The 23,893-nt window shown below is 36.4% G+C and overlaps 1 pseudogene; it reads left to right on the forward strand.

Annotated features, from left to right (window-relative positions):
• Positions 1-11,083, forward strand: part of LOC102534866 (centromere protein K-like) — a 19,306-nt pseudogene extending 8,223 nt beyond the window's left edge.
• The last annotated feature ends 12,810 nt before the right edge of the window (positions 11,084-23,893 follow it).

Here is a 23,893-nt window from a genome sequence, read left to right on the forward strand (position 1 = left end):
GTATGTGGAGAAAAGGGAACCCTCCTACACTGTTGGTGGGAATGTAAATTGGTGCAGTACAGAGGTTCCTCAAAAAAACTAAGGATAGAACAACTGTATGACCCAGCAATTTCACTGTGCGTGTATATCCAAAAAACCCAAAAACACTAATTTAAAAAGATACACGTGCCCCAATGTTCATAGCATTACTTACAATAGCCAAGATGTGGATGCAAACTAAGTGTCCATCAACAGATGAACTGATAAAGAAGATATGGTGTATAGATATATATACACATATATGTACATATAGATATATACACGTATATATAGAATAGTACTCAGTCACAAAAATAATGAAATTTTGCCATTTGCAGCAACATGGATGGATTTAGAGGACATTATGCTAAGTGAAGCAAGTCAGGGAAAGACAAATACAGTATGCTATCACTTGCATGGAGGAATCTAAAAAATACAACAAACGTGAATATAACAAAAAAGAAGCAGACTTACAAACAGAGAACAAACTAATGGTTACGATTGGGGAGAAGGAAGGGGGAGCAATATGGGGTAGGAGATTAAGAGGTAAAAACTATTAAATATAAAATAAGCTACAAGGACATATTATACAATACAGAAATACAGTCAATATTTTATAATAATGATAAATGGAGTATAACCTTTAAACATTGTGAATTACTAAGTTGTACACTTATAAAATATTGTACAGCAACTATACTTCAATTAAAAATGAATTAAAAAACAAAAATAAAAGTATGGAGAAAAAGAAAAATACTAAAAAATCAATTGTATAACTGATAGCACTACACGAAATTTTAGAGATTCATATAAGTAGGTTATATGATGTCCTACATGATCCGTATGTCAAAATTAGTGATTACTTTTGATCACCTTATAAAGAGCTGCTGTTACTTAATGGAATTGCCTTGAAATATCCAGAAGATCCAACTCAAATAAGTTTAGAATTCTTCAAAATGGATGGTCTTTTTGCAGGAGAGGGTATAGCTCAAGTGGTAGAGTGCATGCCTCGCATGCATGAGGTCCTGGGCTCAATCCCCAGTACTTCCCTAAAGAATAAGTAAATCTAATTATCTACCCCCAACTAGAGAAAAAAAAGGATGGTCTTTTTTCCCTACACAGTACTCAAAGAATCCTGTTTGTTAGTCAAGGATCATGGAAATGCTGAGGACTACTTAAAAGAAGAACAGAAAATCAAAGCACATAGTCCATCTTCCTTTTATTCTTAAAAAGGACATATGCTGCAATCTTACTCATTTTAAAATGGTTCTCTCATTCAAATCAGTGCCACAGTGTTTTAAACTATATGAACAAGAATGCAAGTAAAAAAAATTATAGACTTAATCATTACAAAACTTTTAACGTACCTTCATGCAATAGCCCTTAAAAATATTCTTCATTAATTTATGATATTGGTACTGCAATATTTTCCATTCACATTTATGACTATTATATGTATTTTGGGTTCTATTTGGTGCTTAATTCATTTATTTAGAAATTATAATGGACAGGCCATTTTATTTGAAGATGGTTCTAAAACTGAAGTAGCATCTGATATAGAAGACAGCAAAATTTTAAACTGTTTAGCAAATCCATTTTATGTATACTGTCTTATTTTTATATTTGTTAAAAATGGAATATAAATAAATTTATATTAACTAAAATTAGCATGAAAACTATTTGAATAAAGTTAACATGAAAACTATTTAATGTATATTATATACCAAGTGATATTATATATTAAACTACTATTGATTCTGTTAATTATTAACAAAAAATTATGTTCATAAAATTGTATTGATCCTCTATGACTTTTATGCAAATAAAATTCTTTAATTTAAAAACAAAAGCAGCACAGAGGAAGCAAAACTAATGGTGTAGTTCCTGGTAATCAAAGCCCATGCAATTTTAATTAAAATAAATTAATAAAAGTAAATTTAAAAATTAACTTGTAGCAATGTACTTTCAGTTACAAAACAACTTTTTAAAATTTGTTCAAACTCAGTTTCAATCATGTACAGATAGAACAGGAAATAGATTCATAGATTTCTGGAGACAATGACCATCTTCTATGAATTTAAACTAAGGACATAGGCACAATAAAATAAAATTGTCTATCTATGCATAAATATCTATTCCTCTGTTAAATAAAATAGTTGGCCATTCCACCATGGAAACTTGAAAAACCAATAAATCACCAGTTCAACATTTACATAGAAACCTGCTTACTTGGAGCCCAACCACAGTGAAAGTCCAATTTTAAAGTAGATGGAAACTTTAAAAGAAAAAACCAATAAATCACCTGTTTAATATTTACATAGAAACCTACTTACTTGGAGCCCCAACTACAGTGAAAGTTCAATTTTAAAGTAGATGGAAACTTTAAAACGACCAATAAATCACCTGATTAATATTTACATAGAAACCTACTTACTTGGAGCCCCAACTACAGTGAAAGTTCAATTTTAAAGTAGATGGAAACTTTAAAACAACCAATAAATCACCTGATTAATAATTACATAGAAACCTACTTACTTGGAGCCCCAACTACAGTGAAAGTTCAATTTTAAAGTAGATGGAAACTTTAAAACGACCAATAAATCACCTGATTAATATTTACATAGAAACCTACTTACTTGGAGCCCCAACTACAGTGAAAGTTCAATTTTAAAGTAGATGGAAACTTTAAAACAACCAATAAATCACCTGTGTAATATTTACATAGAAACCTACCTACTCAGAGCCCCTGAGATTGTCAGCCCATTACCTTCTTTCTGGAGCATAGCCTCCGGGTTAAAACTATTGTAAAGACAATGTCAGGGAGAAGTTTGGGGGTTATTTAGCCCAAAAGCAGTAAGGGAGAGAAAGCACACTGCAGAATTTCTTAGAAAGAATCACCAGTTTTACCACTAGAGAAGTTAGTTCGTTTCCCACTTTTTCAAACGTTCAATTTTAAAGTAGGTTTTGGATTTTCTTTTTTAGGCAAACTTGTCATCTCCTTCACTCAATATTACTTGAAAAAAATACAATTTTTCTGCTGTTGCAGAGACTGGTGCTGACAGAAAAATCACCACATGGACCCTGACCTCACGCCCACTATCCAACAAGAAATGTTGGACCCAACTTGGAAGACAAATGCCTACCTGCCTTTCATAGGAAACTGTGTGGCAGCCCCACAGAGGCTGGACTCAGTCCAGGGTCGAAGGCTGCGTAGGCCATTCAGCACTCAGGCAGACAGGCTGCAGGGAGGGAGGTTCAAGGTCCCTGAGGCCCTGGGTGCCTACAAGTATTCCTCATCCACTTGGATTAAGCCCCTATCACTTTCCAGGAGCATGTTTGCATTTTCTGTGACATTTTTAAGTCTGATATTAAATCTGTGATGACTGCATTGTGCCCCTCTGGTCTGGAAAAGAATGGGAGGGAAGGGGGACAGGTGAGAGGAAAGGGGGAAGAGAGGACAAGAGAGATGACAACACTGGGAAAGAGAGTTGTCAACATGGAAGTGTTAGAGCAGGCAGATTGCTAGATATGAGCAGAGAGCCGATGCAGGCCAAATGGCAGGAACTGGGCAGAAAGGAGGGGCACAGGGCCAAATGCAGGAAACTCTACATTGTGTAAACAACAGGGGTCCCTGGGCACAGAAAGAAAACCAAGAATCTCTGAGATAAGAGATCACCCATTTTGACAAGTGGGGGGTGACAAAAAAGGTGGGAAAAGGCAGGAATCTCCAGCGTCTGAATGTAACCTTTTGCTCATTATGCCCTCATTACAATAAAATTAGCCTTGCAGATTAGAAGTACCCATCGTGCACCAATGCCATGACACTTCTAATTCACATTAAATAAGAACAAAAATCCCTCCAGGTGGAGTTGGGATGAAAATCTGAGAATATGACCCCAAACCAGTCCCTCCCCAATGAATATTCTGTCCATTCATTTTTACACTCTGTGTAACCAACTTGCCAAGAAAACATCAGGGCAGCTGCTCACCTGAGCCTGCCTGCTCTGCCCTTGTGAGCATACTGTCTATCTCTTAATAAATCCTCAGCTAGAGTGCAGGCTTAGCATTCATGAGGTCCTGGGTTCAATACCCAGTACCTCCTCCAAAAATAAATAAACCTGTTACCTTCCCCCGGCCAAAATAAAAGTTAAATAATATAGTTAAAAAAGACACCAAAAATAAATAGATCTTCACTTTACTTTCTTGATCTTCATGCCTCATCTCTGAATTCTTTCTGCTAAGAGACAAGAACCTAGTCGCTGGCAACATCAGGTGCTGATACAAACAGGGAATGGAAGGCAAGAAAACAAATCTGTGGGACTGAATTGGAATTGAACACATTATAAATAGTAGAAAAAAATCCACACATGCAATTTTATACATCCATATACAGTTACATACAAGTAAATATAGTTATATATACACATAGTTATAGTTTTATACATACTATGTCTATATATCTGAAAGGATCTAAAAGCAGTAATAAATTAGTAGCACTGACACTGGTTTCTAAATATCTTTCTCCATTATAAGAAATGAGTCAGGGGCGAGATGGCACGGTAGGTGGAGAAACGTCCTTTCTTAACAACAGATTGTCAACTACGAAATACTGGAGGAAAGATGTAGTTATAAGGCATCATTCTGGACCAGGATAGTACACAATTGTGTCATACTAACCAAAAAGACATCACTGTATTTAATACAGTCTTGAGGATGTTTCAGACAGACCTACAAAGAGGGCATTGTATACAGTAAGTAGCATGTATGCTTCAAAAATAATAACCACATGAAAAGCAAAGAAGAATAAGGAACCATTCCAGATTAAAGACTACTTTAAAAAGGCATAGCAGCTTGCTAGGGTCTATAGTCCTGAACTAGGAACTAAACTTAAACAGAAAACAAATGCTATAAAGAAAATTATTGGGACAGCTGGAGAAATTCAAATATAGACTATAGATTAGAAGAACTACATAAAGGTTAAATTTCCTGAATTCATAGCTGTACTGTGGTTATCTAAATGCATATTCCTGTTCCTAGAAAATACATGTGTAGCATGGTGTCTGCAACCTTCTCTCTAATTGGTCAGAACAAAAAAGTTTACACATAGTGGGAAAGGGGGACATGACAAAAACAAAACTATTTAAAATTAGTGAGTCTGGGTAATGGGTAAATTAGAGTTCTTTTTAATATTATTATAATTTCTATAATTTTAAGTTAGTTTCAAAATAAAAGTTAATTAAAAATAGCATGTTTAAAATACGTAATTAAACCTAATTACCTCCCCTACCAAAAAAAGGGGGGGTCTTAAAAATTTGGTGAGCAAATGACAAAGTACAATTTTTTTAAAGTTTATATTATTGATAGCAAGAGCACTGAATGCATCAGACAAAACAGGAAACAAAACCACCACCAAGAGCAACAACAACAAAATGTTTAAGATTAAAATTAAAGCCTACTTGATTTAGGTTTTATATAAATTTCAAAGTCAATGAGCAAGCTGACTTACAAATAAATGTATCTAACAAAAAAATAGCATGGTTACAGTACACCCATTTATTTAGTACATGTGCTGCCAAAGTGAATACGACACCCATTTGTTTAAAAAATTTTAAGTACACAGAATATGTATTTAGTTACATATGTATTAAAGTTTTTTTATTGTGTAAAAAATTATTTTATGATGGGAAAACGTTGGATTCTGAAACAAGCACAGACATTTAGCTTTATATTTTTGGTTTTCTCATAGAACACAGCTACCTAATTCTTTCAGTAGCTACTTTATATTCCATGGCAAGGATATTCCAATAATTCAGCCAGTTCTTGATGTTTACTATATTTATGAATATTTAAGTGGTTCCTTATCTAATTATATTTATGTATTTGAATAGTTAGTATGTTTACATAGTTAAAAAAATCAAATGCACAAAATGACATACAGTGAAAAGTCTGCTTTCAACCCCTGATGACCATATATCCCTATTTTTCTGGTAAAGACAGAGTTCATAATGATTGTCTTGGAATGATTACAAATAGCCCCTGCTTTCTCTCAGAATTACGCTAGGTTGAATGATACACTCTACTTAGATCCCTGTTCCCTTACCATGTTGCCACCCTAAGACTTACAGAAGCACCTGTATTATCAGTGTCTGTGTACACTCCTGGAGGAATTTGATGTATATATAAGTTTAAATAAATTGTTTTAATTTTTAAACAAATGGATATATCCATGCTATTATTTAACTTTCATTTGAAACAATCCTGCAAATAGAAACTGCAAGAATATTAAAAACAATTCTCATTTACTCTTTACCTAGATTCACTAATTTTAAGTATTTTGCATCATTGGGTATATCATGGTCCAAGGCACCAGTTTCACCTGGATTAGTTTCCAGCCCTCATCCTCTGTCAACCCTCCTAAATTATTTGGGAAAATTAGTAAGCAAAGGAAGACTCCAGGAGGACGATATTGAAAACTTCATAGGGTACCTCTGCAGAAATGGTGGCACAGGAAAGGGGGTGTGGAGGCAGCGGAGTGTGCAGGTGCATAAATTTGAGAATCAAAGGATCATAAAATCTGCAGGCATATAGTTGCTTTTCCTATGATTTACATAAAACACCTGAAGCCTCCTTTTTCCCAGGAGCCCTTTATAAACGAATAACTAACACATGTACCATATGCTTGGTGGCATATGCGAATAGGAAAAAAAAGGCTGAAATTTTAGCTTTTCCTGCATTAATCTTAAATAATGTCAGCATAAGCCTTCATACACAATTCTCTTTAGGTCAACAAAGAAAATAATCATATGAATTTTGCCCTTATTGTGTTCACAGTCTAATAAAGAGATAGAAGGAACTAACATAATTTGTATTTAAGTAGCTAGAAAATCCCCACAGCCAATCCATAGGCCCCAATTCCTCAATCTCCACCAAAACCTCCTGCTAGACATGTAGGTATTTACTAACAATTGTCATTTGTCAGTTTTCCCATTGCTAACTGCAAGAGTCTGGACTACTCTCTTACATTTAAGTGTCAGGGTCTAAGTATACACATACTTAGACGTTCAAGGCAGCAGTGTTGGTGAAAACTGCAGGCTACACATGACCCAAACCGTCAGGTACAGAAGGGGCACATCCACTGTGGGATGTAGATATAATGCTGTCATTCATACATGCATCTAACATTACTATATATACACAAATAATGTATATATATTTTTATATATATACAAATACAGTGGTATTAGATATAGATATGGTGGTGATATAGGTGGATAATGATAGAATACCATCTGGAGATGAAAATGAACAACTGTAGCTACATATAAATGGATAAATACTAAAAACATAATATTAAGTGAAAAGAGACAAAACATACATAGTTAAGAACAGGCAAAACTAAATAAACTGTATTCCTATAGCTTAAATATGTAATCACAAGGGATACATTTGTAAGGAGCAGCATAGAGGATTCATCTTTGTCAGAAGAGGAGGCCCAGATCAGGGAGAGATACCCCGTAGTCTGGGGAGAGACACAGACCTTCTACTTCTTCATTTGAATATGTGCCTGAATAGGGCTTTTAACCACTTTGTATGACATTTTTATCATCCATAAAATGGAATATTCCATGCAAAACAAGGACAACAGTGGCCAATACAAAATGAATACTCAACAGATGCAGGCTGATACTGGTTGCATTCACATATCCTCTGTTATACTCAAGCCCCGACAATCCTAGGTTCTGCTCAAAAATGCAACAGTTTTAACGGGCCAAGGAGGAATACTGTGAGTTGGTATGGACTGCTGTGCCCAACTTCTTTTCAGCCTTGGTTACCTGACCGGAAAATGGAAGCAAGTTCTGAGTCTCAGTTCTGACACAATCACATGCACAGGGCTGAGTATACAGATCATTTACCAGGTCCTAGGCTACTCACTTCCCTTGGAATTCAGCTCACCTCTTTGGCTGGAGCCCTTTAACCACAGGCTGACTTGGAAAAACTGACCCTGCATGTTGCCTGGATTTACCGTCAAACCTCATGCTTTCAGATTCTGCATCATTGTTGCTCTTACCTGAATAATCAGTTGGGCTGTCCCTCAGCTAGTAGGAGGAAGACTCTTCTTGAGTGCAGCAGACATGATTCCCAGCTTACTCTGCAGTAGTATCCTCCAGGTGGGTCTACAACACCTCCAGGACCTGTGTTTTTGAAGCATATAAAAGCATGCACCTGTTTCTTTACTGACTCCCGAGTAAGCCTCAGGGAAAACTCTGTTCACCTGCTTAATGACCATCTTCTTCAACACCCGGCTTCAGAATACTTCACAAAGCTGAACCTTCAAGTCTAGCTCCAATTCCATTGCCTTTGTGTCAGATCCAGGCATGCATTAAGGTGAATCTGTCAGAAGAGCCTTGGACAGTTGGGATATTGTAACTGTCTTTGGATCTATGCCATTCCCAGAATTTATGAGTATCTCCACCAGGCAAATCATGGGATGTCTCAAACCTGGCAGTTAGAAGTTGTTGAGGGGTAGAAAAGGAAGATAGTATACCTCTAGGGCATGTCCTTTAAACCCTCCACCTACTTGGAGAGGTCCCACACCTGCATAACTCTCCAAAACAAATCTTAAACAGTAGATGACTTAGAACATAACTAAAAAGCATTAGCCACCCAAATGCTCTCTGAGCTGAGCTCTGCTTGAGATTTGGGAGGCAGTCTAGTGCTTTCCAAACTATAAAGAACACAGGAATTAGTGGAGATCTTGTTATATTTTGATAGTGATTCAGAAGGCCTGGGGTGGGAGCTGAGATTTGCATTTCTAACAAGACCCCAGGTGATGCCAGTGCTACTGGTTCAAGACCTCGCTTGAGTAACAAAGGTCTATCATACTACTTAAGGGCTTATTTGTTAGGGAGGTATATATAGATAGAATCTTAATTTTAACTAAACTGCTGTGGGATCTTGAACAATTCCTTTCCCTCCAGAGTTGAGTTTATGTCTCTCCTTCCTCCCCTATTTTCCTTGAGGGAGTTCGAGTATGTAAAGCACACTCAATTTTTTTTTTCAATAGGAATTCCATAACTTATTCTTTTTTATATAAAAAGTCATCCAAATGCTATCAAAATGTCTTCTAAGAAGAATTATATTATTTCAGATCATAAATAATCAGCAAAGATACAAATGATTCACAACTAAAGAAAAAACCAACACTAGTGCTTTCCATCAGTGCTGAAAACAGACCTGCTTGGGATGTATTAATAAAACATCACAGTATTCAACCACAACAACTGAAGTAGTTGGTTCTTAGAGGAACAAAAGGAGGGATACTAGTGTTCATGAAGGCAGCCCACCTACACAAAATAAATAAGGTATGAATATGTGTTGTCAGTGAATAGTAATACTGGTAGGTATGTCAAATATGAAGTTTCTTTAAAATACAGGGACAAGCAAAAGGAAATGGGCTTACACACTGAAGCCCAATATTAAACTGGGCTTCAGCTCTGCAGTCTCAGATGTGGCACACTTCAGTGATTTTCTCCAGCACTGGTTGGGCTGTTACTTCTCTCAAAGTGTAGTGCTGAGCTCAACCCTGACACTTGTTAGAAATACAAATTCTCAGGCCCTAGACCAGACCTAGTGAATTAGAAAACCCTGGGTGGGAGATAGCATTGTTTTAAAAAAAAAAAAAGCCCTCAGGTGATGCTCATGCACACTCAAGCAGGGGAATCAACTGCTTTGCCAGAAAGATACAGCAGAGTCAAGCAAAACCACTAGGGAAAAAAGGGAAATATCCAAAAAAGAGGAAAGGGGTAAATAGTGCAATTAAATTTTAACTGAAAATATGATTGCTTTAGGAATATGAAAAGTGAAAAAAAGTTTTGTAAGCATGTGTAACAGAGAGGAGGTCGTGGACTAGACAGGGTGTGCATACAGATGGAGGGTAATGAGAGGCTAGAGATCTTTAAGGTTTCTACTTAAATCAGAGAAAGTACCTTCCACGACTAGTAGAAGGAGCAGCAAAACCTCGAGAAGAAGTTCTAAGCTCAGCTTCATATGCTGAGTTGAGAATTACAAAGAGAAAAGATATGTATCAGGTCGTTCAAAATACAAGTGTACAAATCTTAAAGTAATGCGAAAATGTGCTGTGTCCCTTGGAAAGAGGAGCTAGAGAGGGAAGTTTATATTTGATTTTCTACATTTTCACACACCCTCCCCCCCCAAGAAACTGAAACAAAAAACTATGTACTGATAGTATGTGCAATACCATATGACCTTTCAAGATAAAGCAAGTGGCACTGTGGCTACTTTAAGAAGCCCTTGTCTCTGCCTTATGCAAGTATGAATACTTCCGCATAAGTGACAGATTGACAGAATCAAACGTAAACTCTGAATACTTCTTTAAATAAAAGGAGTCTTATTAAAACAAAAGAATAAACTACCAAACTTACTGAAAACCTTTTCGGCAAGTACACTAAAAACAGCACAAAATAATATTTTAAAAGGAAGACACAAAAACAAATTTGCTCACAGGTGATTTCTGCAGCAACAGAATCAATGCAAAAATATTTTCATACAGTTCTGTATAAAATCCATAGCTCTCGTTAAACCACATTAGTAAAGCCAGAACTAAAGGAAGAAAGTAAAAGATAAACAGGACAAATCTGACCTTTTAAAAATTTGTATTACATAGCATACATTTCTAAGAGTGTAGAGGCGAACTCATGTTTTAAAAAACCAAATCCTAAACACCATAACAAAAGTAAAAAAACAAAACAAAACAAAAAAAAAACCCAATTATGAAACCTCTTGGTTTCCCCGCGCAGCGAAGACGGAAACGAATGGGCAGAGGCGCCGACTGCAGCGCCGCCGCGCCGCGCAGGCGCAGACGGGCTACACCGGCGCAGACCGCCCCGCACCTTGCCAGCTACGTCACCTTCCCAGAGTGCCCCGCGGACAAGCCAGCCGCGCCGCACATGCGCAGACAGGATTCATCACCGCGGGCCTCCCCTCACCCTGCCGGCTGCGTGACCTTCCCAAGGTGCCCCGCGGGCAACCCAGCCGCGCCGGGTGATGGCGTATTTCCGGTGGGCTGCAGTTCCGGGAGGGCTTGCTGAGACAGGCTCGCGCGGCAAGGGCTTAGTCCGCGCGGAAATTCGAGTGAAACTTTCTGTGATTTTAGTTTTCAAAACCGGCTACCGTGGCCAGAAACAAATGATCGGAATTACCCGTTACTTAAGTTCACTCTCTGAAAATAGTAAAAAAAAAAAAAGTTTTAAAGAGTTAAGACAACACGACCGTAAAGCATATGTCCCTTTAAGAAGTGATTGATTCAGAAGGAATTGAATCATTGACCAAAAGGGGGGGAAAAAAGGCACCATATATTTCAAAGGAAATTTTCTTTATATTCCTATTTTTCGGAAATGTGCACCTTTCAAACGTTGGTTCATAATGTAAAACCCTAAACTTGGCTTTTACCACATCCTGATCAAATACATGCTGCCGCTGGCTGAATTTGAAAATGTTACCATTATATGATAATGTAATTCAAATACACGAATACAATGAAGCATGCTTAGAGACATTCAATGAAGGCGTTTCTTAATCTGAATAGAAATAAAAATGCAGATGCTGAAAGGTGTAACTAAGCAACATAGAAGGCTGATGTGGACTTTCATTCCCTAATTTTTAAGTTGGTTATTCTTCAATTTGTAACATCAGCACTTCTTAAAAAATAAAGTCAACATGGCAAGAAAATACATATAGGCATGTCTCTTATTATTTAAAAAAATAGCAAGACTATAAATATTTGAAGATCATTCCTAAGTCTGACATTAGTAGTTTTATTCCGTTAGAATTGTTTCCTGCCTCCCCCTTAACTTTTCCAATACTCCTAATATTTTCTATGATGACATAAAACATTTTAAAGTCAACTTCCAAATAATTAACAAAAAGGAAAAAGGAAATAAGGAATTCATAATTTTGCAGTAGTTTGGAGAATTGATTTATGTTGTGGAATGCAACAGAGAAAAGTTTCTGCCATTGTTTTGTAAAACAAAATGAAGCTGGAAGGAGGAGACCAGCACTGGGAAAATGGATCCCTTGGATAAAAATGTTTAGCTGAGGCAGAAAAATGAGCTCCAGTGCAAGCTGGTGAGAAGGAGAAATGGGAGCAGTGATGCATACCGCAGAGGTGAAAATAAAGTTCAGTAGCTACTTTGAAAAGAATCCTGACTTATTTATTTCAGAAGTTTGCAAGGCACACAAAAAGTTGTCAAAGTAAGAACATTTTTAATAGTCAAAATTCACAGCTATTTTTCACATAAATCTTGAAACACAGGTAAAAGTTTGTCCTATCCAAGCAAATACTCTTGAATTAGTTTGACGGTTTTTTTTTTTTACAAAGGAAAATACCAAAGAATGCAAGAAAAAAACCTAAATTTTAACTGTATTAAAATGGCATTCCCAATTAACATTCTGGAGACCAATGAAATTCGACAAAAGAGAAATAAAAACAATTTTATAAATAAGTTTATAAGTGGCTTTGTACAGATAATAATTATAAGACAAAAACATGGCAATAAAAATTGCACTTTATTTTTTTTCTAAGTAAAGGCTAATTATATGCTAAAATCCTGAATTCACAACACATGGTGGTCTCAGTCTCCGCGGAGCAAGCTGCTGATGGAAATTTCCCCCAAGATTCCCTCAGAAGCCTGGAAGACAGAGGAGGGAGGCAGAGGGAAGTCTCACCTGGCTCGCCCCCCAGCTCCGCTTTCGCTCACGCATCGCCCCAGCCACTCTCCGGGAGCGTCGCTGGACCTTCTCAGCTGCCCAGCGACCCAGTTTGTAGAACGATGGAGCTTTTCCTTCTTGCGACAGTGCCAGATCCCGGCGCTGATGAACCCAGGGCCACAGCTGCTGCCCTTTGTGCTTCGGGACGGTGGCAACATAGTCTCTGGTTTCCCACTCTCCGATATGCTGCAGACCGTTCACAAGTAGGAATTTCAAATTAACACAAAACTCAAAATCGAAGCACCATAAATTCGAATCTTCCCCAAAAGCGTTATGAATTAAAACTCAATATGTACCAACATGTGAAACCGAATCACGGGTTTCAAGATGGTTTTGTCCTCTTAAGTTTTCAAATGCTGTGCAAATTAAGATGGACAGATTTTAATTAAAATCTCAACTAAAATCTCTGCATAATAAGCCTATTCAGCTGGGTGAGTGTGTGTGTGTGTGTGTGTAAATACCCAAGACTTATTTCCAAGAGAATAAAATAGCTTAGTTAAATCAAAAGTTATAATTTCAGTACAAAGAATCTTATTTTCATACCCAAGAGTACGTTGCCAAGCATGATAGGAAATCTGATAATTTTGACTCTATAACAAATATTTCGAAGAGCAATAGAGAAAAAGTAGTTAAAGAAAAGCCTGAAATAATAAAATGCTAACAAAACTTAAGGTATTAGATTCTATTCAGAAGAATTCAAATTTGGTAACTAGACCCCTTCAAATGAAATATTAGCAAAATAAGAAAACCAATTATGAGAATATAATTCACTTAGAGAAACTGCAACAAGGTGAAAAGTGATTTTTTTTCTCAGATTGGAATTTAAAAAAAAACAAAACAATTTACCAAGGATTTAGGCTATGAAATTAAATTCCTCTTATGAACTCCTACAACTCATGAGGAAATGACATACATACACACACACACACTTACAGAAGGATGAATTTAACACAGGACAAACATAGCAGGCTTAATAATAAAATATGAGCTATGTATGTGTGTCCATGAAAACACATTCCTGTATGCCCATGTTTGTAAATGAAATCAGTTAGCCTAATATGGTTCACACCGACCTTGTCAACAGTTAACTATAGTAGGTGGCATTATGGTCTGGAGCTAGGCTTCCCTGAATTTTTACCGTGATTTATTCTGAACTGTGTGTTTTCCCCCAGAAGCAGGACATAGGATTGTGTTTCAGTTTTGAAATAAAGATAAAAAAAAGATGCTTGCTCAAATGAACACAGTTATTTTTGGTTCTTATACTCATATTTTCCTTGCTCTGACTATTCCTTCTTTCAGCCTTCTGAGACTTTATTCCTCCCATCATAGCTCAGTATTAACCCCAGCAGCTACTGATAACCTTATGTGAACTTTTTAATGAGGCTGCCTTTGGCTTCTCATTTTCTTGATGCTAGATGGCGCTGCTACTCCTACAAACCAAGTGAAGTTCCCATTTCTGAAACAAGCTATGAAGGCACGAAAATAACTTGTACATGGAATATTCACGGACTGATTTGGGATTCCCCCACAAGAAAGTCTAAATGAATGAAGAGAATGGTGCAAGCTATAAACCATAATCCCTTGTGACCTCTCCTTTGGCCTTTAGGATTTTTTTTTTCCTCTGCCAAACCCCTACCCTGTTGCCTGCACAGACTCTTTCTCTAAAACAAAGGATTTGCTTTAACAAATTTTCAGACACCAAAAAACCAACATTTTTCAATTTACAGTCACATCAATGGCATTCCTATTAGGAAGATGTCAAATGTGACTAATGAATGCATAAGAGAAGAACCACAAATAAAACCAAGTAATTGAAGTGTCATTAAATGCCCTCAAAATCTAGTCCCAGCATACATGTTCCTGTTGAGTCAGGCAGATGAATATTCTCTACCTATAGTAGCTCAGATATTTTGTCATTTGTTCATAACCGGTTACCTGCCTTGAACAGAAATTCTATTTTTGTCTTCCTTAAGTTTCTACTAATTATCCTTTATGTCTCTAGTCATACTTTACTTTCTTCAAGCAGCCTTTGCTGACCACTTAAATCTAGGCTACATGCTCACACGCCCCCTTAAATCCTCCAGTGCTTTGCACAATTCAAGCCACAGCATTTCTACTGCAGATAAGAAAAAAAATCTTTTTCTGTTCACCTTTTTATGTTTTTTTGACTGGGGTTCTGTAACAAAAGACAGATTAACAAGAGAAAAGTATACAAATGTATTTAAGCTTTTCATGACACAGGAGTATTCGTAGGGAAATAAGGGTGCATAGAAATAGTTAAACCTGAGTGTTTTTGTAGGAGGTTTGATGAAGAGTGTAAAGTCATGGGAGAATGTGATAGGACAAAGGGTATGAGTTAAGTGTGTAAACTGATGGAAAGTTAGCAAGGCCTATTAATTCAGATTCCTCTTGGCGGCGCTCTTTCTTCAGAAATGAGGGTGCCCCCTTCCTCTGAGTACAGAGAGGGCAGCTCTCACTTGAGACTTCTTATCACTTCCTTCAAAGAAGAAGGTCAGAGTCCTTCCAGCACCTTCCCCTTCTCAAATCACTTGAACTTAAAATACTAAATGTGCCAAGGTACCATCATTTGGGGTAGTGTGTTCTGAACCCTGTCATTACCCAAAATTTAGTTGCCTATTCATTTATCTGAATTCCCACTCCATTGATGTCAACTACAGGAGGAAATCTGTATTTTTCATACACTCATCCATCCGCTACATGTAACAAAGTACATACCGCATGGTTGCCATTTAATTTTGTTTGTATATGTGCAGGTATTTCCTTATAGCCATCTTCCCTTTCCCAAAGTAAACACAATTTAACACTTAAGTAGCACCCTCCTAACGTTCAAAAATATTATTAGACTTTACCCTACATTAGGATTCCTCAGTTTATCCTAATTGCATAGAGATAAAATGACCTCAGTCCACTCTACTTGTTTGGTCTCATCTCCTCCTCCAAATCTTCACTGACAACTCTATGAACAGGGCAGTTTGATTTCTTTGTAATTTGTCTATGTGTCATGCTCCTCCTGGTTTCCTTACACTCATTCTTCTGATTGGTTGGTGGTGAGATAATCAGGAGTCAACATCATCAACCTTCTGGTCACAACTAGTTTGAGGTCTATGTGCTTGTGGTCAGTGTAGAGTTAACTTCTTCCACCTGATGGGAGTTTCAGTCTCTGTAAAACAACTCAATGGATGTGGCTCAGAATATTATCTATAGCCTTGGAGGAGGGATGTAAAGGTCTATGATTTTGTTTAATGGCTAAACCATTATTATTTGGTCTTACTTGACTATTTTCCTTTGTTTCTGCATTTTCTCACTTCTCTGATAAATTTATTCTTTGGAACTCAGGGAAGACCTAGAAAGCTTAAATATTTCTACAAACAAGAAACAGACAGAGAACATGAGAGTCTGCCCTGGGAAGGCCCTATGGGGTTCTGTTCAGTTCCACTTGCAGCTTCAAGACTCAGTCAATTCACAGACTCAGAGTGGTATTAAATACCCCATGAAAGGAACAGTTGTTTATAGTATGAGAGCTGAAACAAGAAGGCAAATTGTTGCCTTGTTTGACTATATCTGACAACATGCTCTCAACTGGAGACTCAAATTTTCCCCTGCTCTTCACTTGTATGTAAATGACCACAGAAATGCTACAGTATTGATTTGGGGGTTACAAATAAATTTTAGTGAGTAGGTGGACTTGCAAATACTGAATCCACAAATAATGATGATCAACTGCCTTTTAAAACAAGGTGAGGTGTGAACATCAGTGTCTGAAGTAAGATAATGAGTGAGTTAATTCTTAGAAGGTGAATACAGATTTCAATTGTACAGAACAAGGAAAGAAAGAAAGCTATTATCTTCAAACAGTAGAGTGAAACTACTTCACTGGTAAGAAAGGCTCAGAATGACTTTATGTTTCCAGATTATTAGTATCAACTTAGTCCAAGGAGATAACTCCATTCCAAGTCTCAGGATCTCATTCTTATTTTTTAATTTTATTTTATTGAGTTATAGTCAGTTTACAATGTTGTGCCAATTTCCAGTGAAGAGCACAATTTTCCAGTTATACATGAATATACATATATTCATCATCACATTCTTTTTCAGTGTGAGCTACCACAAGATCTTGTATATATCTCCCTGTGCTATACAGTATAATCTTATTTATCTATTCTGTATATACCTGTCATTATCCACAAGTTTTGAACTCTCAGTCTGTCTCTTCCCACCCCATGCCCCTTGGCAAACAGAAGTTTGTATTCTATGTCTGTGAGTCTATTTCTGTTTTGTATTTATGTTTTGTTTGTTTGTTTCTTTGTTTTAGATTCCACATATGAGCAATCTCATATGGTATTTTTCTTTCTCTTTCTGGCTTACTTCACTTAGAATGACATTCTCCAGGAGCATCCATATTGCTGCAAATGGCATTATGTTGTCTTTTTTATTGCTGAGTAGTATTCCATTGTATAAATATGCTACATCTTCTTTATCCAGTCAACTGTCAATGGACATATAGGTTGTTTCCATGCCTTGGCTATTGTAAATAGTGCTGCTATGAATACTGGGGTGCAGGTATCTTTTTGAAGTAGGGTTTCAAGATCTCATTCTTTATTAATGTTCACATGAAAAACTGTAGTGAAAGTGTGTAATTAAATTGTTTTTGAGCTCATACAACTCAACATCAAAACAGACAGACAAACAAAAAAACCTGATTAAAAAAAATAAGCAGAACTGAACAGACATTTTTCCAAAGGGGAAATGCAGATGGCCAAGAGACACACGAAAAGATGCTCAGCATTGCTAATCATCAAAGAAATGCAAATCCAAACCACAGTGAGATGCCACCTCACACCTGCTAGAATGGCTACCAGCAAGCAGAATACAAATAACAAATGTTGGTGAGGATGCGGAGAGAAGGGAACCCTCATACACTGTTGGTGGTAATGTAAGTTGGTGCAGTCTAAAACAGTAAGGAGTTTTCTCAAAAAACTAAAAATAGAACTACCTTGTGACCCAACAATTCCAATCCTGGGTGTATATCCAAAAAAAAACCCCAGTAATTTGAAAAGATACATGCACTTCAATGTTCATAGTGGCATTGTTTACAGTTGCCAAGATGCAGAAGCAGCCTAAGTGTCAGTCAGCAGATGAATGAATACACACACACACACACACACACACACACTTGAAATATACCTCAGCCATAAAAAATAACAAATTTTTGCCATTTTCAGCAACATGGATGGATGTGGAGGGTATTATGTTAAATGAAATAATTCAGACAGAGAAATACACTGTATGATATTATTTATATGTGGAATATAAAAAAATACAACAAACTAGTGAATATAACAAAAAAAAAGCAGACTCACAGATACAGAGAGCAAACTAGTGGTTACCAGTGGGGAGAGGGCAGGGGGAGGAGCAATATAGGCATGGGGATTAAGAGGTACAAATTATTAGGTATAAACTAAGCTACAAAGATATATTGTACAACATGGGGAATATAGCCAATATTTTATAATGACTATAAATGTAATATAACCCTTACAAATTGTGAGTCCCTATATTGTACACCTGAAACTTACATAATATTGTACAACTAACTATAATAAAAATATTTTTTTGTTTCCAGTTTTTTTTACATTTTTTATTGATTCATAATCATTTTACAGTGTTGTGTATAATAAAAATATTTGAAATTGATACATGAAAGAATAACTTCAAGAATTACCTGTGGGGAAGTAGCTAGGTATGTGAAAGATAAACAAGGTTAGATGCTAGGATAAGGACAGAGTTTAGTCATAAATATACTATTGTGATAGAGAAAAGAATCCATTGTTGAACCGAACTCAACTTGGATTTGTTCAGAGGTGACTGGATGTTTTAAAGGGAAAATGAGGAAATAAGGAGGGGCGTGAGTGGGGGATCAGCAGAATCAGGGAAGTAAAGAATTACAAAAAGCAGGAAAGGGGGTTGGTCCATGTGAAACCCATCTGAGTTTAACCAGCACTCTTTTTAAAAATTTTTATTTATTTTTTAATTTTTAATTTTTTAAAATTTTCTCTTCTATATTTAATTTTTTATTGAAGTATAGTCAGTTTACAGTGGTGTACAACATAATGTTTCAGTCATACATATACATATATATATTCATTTTCATATTTTTTCATTATAGGTTATGATAAGATATTGAATATAGTTCCCTGTGCGACACAGAAAAAAACTTGTTATTTGTCTATTTTATATTATAATAGTATCTGCAAATCTCGAACTCCCAGTTTATCCCTTCTCGCCCACTTTACCTCTTGGCAACCATAAGTTTTTAACTAGCACTCTTATCTTCCCATGGAGACTGGGAGGCTGGGACCTTGTCTTCAGGTGTTGGCTGGAACAAACAGTAAATTCTTTTGGTAGACTTGAGGTTTCTCAGGCAGGCACTTTAAGGGGCTTTAGGATCTCACAAGAATGCTGCCTTGACCTGTTAGGAACTATATTTGTAATTTTTCAAGTCTTTGTGGGCCAAGTTCCAGACTTAGTAGAGAAGTGGGTTCCGAGGAACCTGGATAGAGTTCAGTCAGGAGAGAATCTCTGTTAGTAGCACCTGATCACTGAGACATTCGTCTTTCTTCTGAATAATATAAGTCTATTTCTCTTTCATGCACCTTTTGTTTATTAAGGACAAGTTGAACCATGTGTTTACACTTTGTAGTAGAGGATGTTTAATGGATGGTATGAGTGGTCAGACACTGAATGAGAGTGTCTATATGAACATGAAAAGGGAAAAAAGATTAATCTTTGGAGCAGATAATAAACCCAGTGTTTGAGTCCAGAGGGCATCCAGTTGAGAAGATTTTTAGACACTGATCTCTAAGCATCTTTAGATGGTGCAGTGAGAACAACACTGGCAATCTGATGGATTTCTCAGTTTTTAGTTTGAATGTTTGTGATGATGGCATAAACATCAGTGTCACAGTCATGGTTGCTTGTTTTCTGGAACAGAGTATGGAAGACGTAGAAGTTCAGGTGGACTTTGGAGTGGCCCATGTAGCAGCAGCTTTAGGCATAGAGGTTACAAATACATGATTTGTTGTATTGATGAGTTATATGAAGTTTATATCAAGATGTTCAGCTTCTGCTTGCAGGATTTTTTCACATCCTGGGGGGAAGAAGAGCTGCAGGACCTCCTGAGTCACAAGAAGGATCTTGGCATAAGGTTTTAGTTCTCGGTGATGCTGAGACAGCAAAGAGATGGAAAAATTGGAAACATAAATTTTGAGAGCTGTAGCCAAATCTTGAGGGAAAATAGAAAGACAGGATTTGGTAACAACTGACAAAATGTGTAAGATGGAAGAATTCTGTTTTACTTACAGGTAGATAATAAAACCGCAAATGAAATAAATGGGATTAGAATCTAATTATCCACAAGGGTGTGTTATACATTTTTAAATTTAAATATAAAGAAAGAAAGAAATGCTGTGATTTGCAACAGCATGGATAAAACTGTAGGGCATTATGCTTGAAAGAAGCCATACACCAAAAGACAAATATTGTATACTCTCACTTATATGTTGAATCTAAAAAGTTGACTCAGGAACAGAGAGTAGATTGGTAGTTGTCAGAGGCTGTGGGGTGGGGGAATTGGGGAGATGTTGGTCAAAGGATGCAAACTTTCAGTTATAAGATAAATAAGTTCCAGGAATCTAATGTACACCATAGTGACTACAGTCAGCAATATTGTATTGTATTCTTGAAATTTGGTAAGAGAATAGATCCTAAGTGTTCTCACCACAAAAAAAAAATGGTAACTATGAAAAAACAGATTTATCTCCATAGTCACCCATTTTGATCAAATATAATCAAAATAAAAATTTTCTTGACTAAAAAATAATTTTAGTTTCATTAAGTTTGGTGTGATTATTTGCATAAGTTCAGTGAGAATGGTTACCTATAGAGGCCTTTCAAATTTGCTTTGTGGAACTTTTTATAAGGCATCTCAGATTGGACTTTTAAAGGCCTCTCAAAGCTAGGAAGCCAAGCAAATAATTGTCAGTCAGATTTCACCTGCTGTACCAATAAATCTAAGTGAATTTTCTCTTCCTGAGGTCCCCAAAATATCCTAAATTTCCTGGGCCTGTAAAAGTGATTTCCCTAACTCATTTGTAAAGACAGGGACTCTGCATGCCAAGTAGCAAGCCATATACCTATAGAAGGCTTTGTAGACATTAGCTCCATAAAGTAAAACCTAATTCTTTAAAACAGTCTGGTCATATCTGATTTTGTGCATTGTTTTAAAACATGACATGTTAGTCAAAGCCTTGGAAATAAAACCATTGTTTCCAACTGTGTCCTATTGCAATAGAGTCTTCTTGAGCCTATGAAAGTAACTATATGCTATGAAAATAAGAATATTAATAATAGTTTCTGGATTTTGGAGAAATCAGACAGGGAGAAAGAGATAAATGTTTCAATCTTATTTACAAAAATATAATTTACTAGGTTGTTATGAGTCATAGATAGCTTAAGAGGAAGGGAAAGGGGCTTTTTTTTATACCCAGAGAATAGAACTTTGAAGAGTCAGTGATATTTCAAACCAAGGTCATAACAAATATAATTATATGGAAACCATAAGTAAAACAAAAATGACAACCTACAGAATGGGAGAAAATTTTTGCAAATGATGCAACCAACAAAGGGTTGATCTACAGAATATATAAGCAGCTCATACAACACAATTAGAAAAGAACAAACAACCCAATCCAAAAATGGGCAGGAGACTTAAACAAGCAATTCTCCAAGGAAGACATACAAATGATCAATAGGCACATGGAAAAATGCTCAATATCACTAATTATCAGAGAAATGCAAATCAAAACTACAATGAGGTATCACCTCACACCAGCCAGAATGACCATCATTCAAAAGTCCACAAATGACAAATGCTGGAAAGGCTGTGGAGAAAAAGGAACCCTGCTACACTGCTGGGAGGCATGCAGTTTGGTGTAGCCACTGTGGAAAACAGTATGGAGATTCCTCAAAAGACTAGGAATAGACTTACCATATGACCCAGGAATCCCACTCCTGGGTATATATCCAGAAGGAACCCTACTTCAAAAAGACACCTGCACCCCAATATTTATATCAGCACTCTTTACAATAGCCAAGACACGGAAATAGCCTAAATGTCCATCAACAGATGACTGGATAAAGTAGAAGTGGTATATTTATACAATGGAATACTACTCAGCCATAAAAATGACAACATAACTCCACTTGCAGCAACATGGATGATCCTGGAGGTTGTCATTCTAAGTGAAGTAAGCCAGAAAGAGAAAGAAAAATACTATATGAGATCACTCTTATGTGGAATCTAAAAAAAACAACACAAACAAACAAAAACAACAACAAAAAAACCTCATAAATACGAAACAGAAACAGACTCATAGACATAGAATACAAACTTGTGCTTGCCAAGGGGGCAGGGGGTGGGAAGAGACAGACTGGGATTTCAAAATTTGTAGATACTGACAGGCACGTGCAGAATTCATAAACAAGATTATACTGTATAGCACAGGGAAATATGTACAACATCTTGTGGTAGCTCACAGAGAAAAAATGAATATATGTATGTTCATGAATAATTGAAAAATTGTACTCATCACTGGAATTTGACACAATATTGTGAAATGACTATAACTCAATAAAGAATATTTTAAAAAAGGACCAAAAAATATATTTCATCAGTTTATCTAGTCTCATGTAATTAATTTTGTCTCACTTGATCATAGGTTAGCAGCTTTATGAATCTATGAGTGGTTTTATATTAGAGTTTTGGAAATTCTGACTTAGCCAATTGCTATGATATCAGATTTATTTAAATAGTGCTGTCAAATCCTGTAAACCAACATACCTGGTATAGTTCTTTTCCTTTGGTTTCTAAGGCTGTTTCTTTTCTTCTTTTGTTTTTTTTTTGGATAATTTCTTTTTTTTAACATTTTTTATTGATTTATAATCATTGTACAATATTGTGTCAAATTCCAGTGTAGAGCACAATTTTTCAGTTATACATGAACATATATACATATTCATTGTCACATTTTTTTCTCTGTGAGCTACCATAAGATCTTGTATATATTTCCCTGTGCTATACAGTATAATCTTGTTTATGTATTCTACAATTTTGAAACCCCAGTCTGTCTCTTCCCACCCCATGCCCCTTGGCAAACAGAAGTTTGTATTCTATGTCTGTGAGTCTATTTCTGTTTTGTATTTATGTTTTGTTTGTTTGTTTCTTTGTTTTAGATTCCACATATGAGCAATCTCATATGGTATTTTTCTTTCTCTTTCTGGCTTACTTCACTTAGAATGACATTCTCCAGGAGCATCCATATTGCTGCAAATGGCGTTATGTTGTTGGTTTTTATGGCTGAGTAGTATTCCATTGTATAAATATACCACATCTTCTTTATCCAGTCATCTGTTGTTGGACATTTAGACTTAATAAGAAAAAAAAAAGGACCCAATCCAAAAATGGGCAAAAGACCTAAACAAGCAATTCTCCAAGGAAGACATACAAATGATCAATAGGCACATGGAAAAATGCTCAATAACACTGATTATCATAGAAATGCAAATCAAAACTACAATGAAGTATCACCTCACACCATTCAGAATGGCCATCATTCGAAAATCCACAAATGACAAATGCTGGAGAGGCTGTGGAGCAAAGGGAACCCTCTTTCACTTCTGGTGGGAATGCAGTTTGGTGCAGCCACTGTGGAAAACAGTATGGAGATTCCTCAAAAGACTAGGAATAGGCTTACCATATGATCCAGGAATCCCGCTCCTGGGCATCTATCCAGAAGGAACCCTACTTCAGGATGACACCTGCACCCCAATGTTCATAGCAGCATTATTTACAATAACCAAGACATAGGACAGTTTCTTTTTGTTGAAGTAGTCTAACTTGTAGCTAGGTGACTCTACCAGATCTTGGGAAAGCATCAGATTAGAACGACATACTCTGTGAGAAACGAAAGACTTGAAGTGGCCATAGTTAAAGATCTGATGAGAGTCCATT

Source organism: Vicugna pacos, chromosome 27 (genome assembly GCF_048564905.1).
Source record: "Vicugna pacos chromosome 27, VicPac4, whole genome shotgun sequence".
NCBI lineage: Eukaryota > Metazoa > Chordata > Mammalia > Artiodactyla > Camelidae > Vicugna > Vicugna pacos.